Raw genomic sequence first — 2723 nt, 5'->3', positions numbered from 1 at the left:
GCCCGGAAAGGCGGCCCGGGTGAGCCCCAGAGGCCGGATTGGCCCTGCAGCAGCAGTTTGGGGCAAAAGCTGGAGCGAGCCCGCCCGCTGGGCAGGGCCGCGGGCCTGGACCCCGCCCCGACCCCAGTCGCGACCCTGGAGGGAAAGACTCTGGGAAGGTGGCGCTGGTCTACGGTCTACTCACTGCCCTTCCCCCACCCGTATCCCACGCTTCACAAGCCAAAGTTTCTTTTCGGTGAGAGAGGACAGGTGACTGGCCGTTGACCACTCCCACCCTCCGGGCTGCTGGCCGCAGAGCAGAGCTCGATTCTGGCTGTCCGATCCCAGTCCTCTATTCTCCCTCGACTCTAGGCAGGCACAGCGGCTCGGAAAGGGTTAACTCGACCACGAGAAATTAAGAGCTGCTGGGAGCTCTCTATAAATACAGTGTCGTGGGCGCCTGAGCCAACCGCAGGGCAATTTCTACTGAGTTGGTTTCCTCTTTTCCTTCCACCCACGACTATCAGACCAGCCCTGTCCCCGACCCCATGCCAGGTTGCTGATCAGCCCAGGCTCCAAAAGAGTAGACCTGACACCTCTGCCTTTGGCTTTGCCCTTACAGGTTCCAACTCCAGCCTGGGAGGAGACGGGAGTCAGGCACTACCAGATTTTACCTCTGTGCATCTGGCCCCCACACCTGTGTTTGGATCTGTTCTTCCTCACACAATCAGGAAGGGCTCAAAAGTAGAGGGACTGCTGTAGGCCAGAGTCTAGGTTGGGAGCTTTCTGTCCTGGACCTCTTAGATCCTCAAAACAGCCCTATTAAGAAAATAATGTTATTCCCATTTTACAGATAGGAAAATCGAGGCTCAGAGGGGCGAAGTGATTCCAACCTTGCTCTGTTGCCAGACTTGCCATCAAGTGACAGCAGCAATATTGAAGAGCACTTAGGAAATATACATGAAACTGTTGTGTCTGATGTGTCAGCCACTATTTTAAGCTCTTCATCATTTTATCTCATTTAATCTTCATGGCAACTCAGGTGAATGCTATTATTCTAAGTTTTACAGATAAGAAGATTCAGACACAAAGATTATGTAATTTACCTGGAGACACTCAGCTCTTTAGGGAGGAGACAGGATTTGTCCCTTGATATATGTGCCTTTGGACAAACTGAACTTCATCCCTGAGGTATGAGTAGGGCAGTGGGGCACAGGTGTGTATATTTGTGAACACACTCAAGCAACTCTCTGTATTTGTGTCTATGTGCACAAGTATTTCTGAATAGAATTTGATAATGGTCATCACCTCTAGGGACTGTGGATGAATTCACACTGCTTCCCATTGTCCCTTAGGCCTCACAAGTTTCAGAATGAATAGTCCTCTGTAGGTCCAGCAACCTGGGGGCAAAGTATCCCAGGCAGAGGTGTCCCTGGGCTGAGAGACCCAGAAACCCTGCAGCAGGACCCTAGAGATAGCATTTGAACTGATCTAAAGGAATTTTCCTTCCTTTCATGAAGAGTCAGTCTGGGCCCTGCATTAGTGACACAGGTCCTGTCCTAGAGGATCTAGAATCTGGCAGGGAAGATGTGACTCAGCCTTGATGGACAATGAAGGAACAGTAAGGGCAGTCTGTACTGACAGAGAGCAGAAGCCAGGAGGGAAAGAAATGGGTATCAGCTGTCATTCCTGGAAACAGAATTTAGGGCTCTCTTACCCCTCAGGAAAGAGAAGCAGCTTCATCAAGGCACCGATGGTATGTGTGTAGGACTAGCTCATCTGACACTCAGACACTGGGCCAGACACTTGGACATAGACAGCTAGTGTGATCATTCCAGCACATAGGAGTCTCCTTAGTTCACAGAATGTTTTCTGGTGGCCTACTTGGGAGTAGGGATGCTTCACAGAGATTCCCATAAAAAGCAGAGACATTTAGGATGGAAATTTGTTCTGGACAACCCCCCACCCGCTTCTCCCCTCCTGCTTCCTAAGCCAGCACCGACATGGATGATTCAGAGCAGTCTGTCTCCAGTTTTGCCTCAATTTCCTCAAAGAGGTTACAAACTAGAAAATCCAGATTGGGACAGGCCTTCTCCCACTTTCTTTCCCTACATACACATCCTCTGGTCTCCTTAAATTCAACATGTGCAAAATTGGACTATCACCTGTCTCCTAAAACCATTTCTCCTCCTAGATATCTTGGAAGAACCCAAGCCCCAAACCAGGATTCAGCTTACACTTCGCCCACTCCCTCACTGCCAATATCCAAACTGGCATGAAAGGATGCACAGGAACATCTTTGGAAACATCCCTTCTCTGAATATCCTGTTACCACCCCAGCCTCATCTGGGGTCCTATCACTCCTCACTGGATTGCTGTGAGGATTGCTTATTCTTCTAATTCCTCAGCTGCCAGAGAACTTTTTTTTAAAGTTATGACTCCTCCTATATTGTCCCTCTGCCACTTGAAGCCCTTCCACTGTTCTCATTTGCCCTTAGACTAATGGTCTCCTAAAATTTATTTTCATCTTCCTTACCAACAGAGTAGTTTTGTTCTAAGAAGCTCTATGCATAGCTGCAAATACTTCCTTTCTCAGATTCCCTTGCAGCTGGAGTGGCCAATGAGATGAAAGTGAAACTCACTGGTCAGAAGTTGGGAGAAAAAAATAAATAAATAAATAAACCTTCTCTCTTTCTTTTCTCAGTAGTGGAGATAAAATCTAGGGTCTCATTCATACAAGGCAA

The sequence above is a fragment of the Urocitellus parryii genome, chromosome 6 (assembly GCF_045843805.1).
Source record: "Urocitellus parryii isolate mUroPar1 chromosome 6, mUroPar1.hap1, whole genome shotgun sequence".
Taxonomy (NCBI): domain Eukaryota; kingdom Metazoa; phylum Chordata; class Mammalia; order Rodentia; family Sciuridae; genus Urocitellus; species Urocitellus parryii.
The sequence above is the reverse complement of the archived record's forward strand: the minus strand, read 5'-3'. Positions refer to the sequence as shown.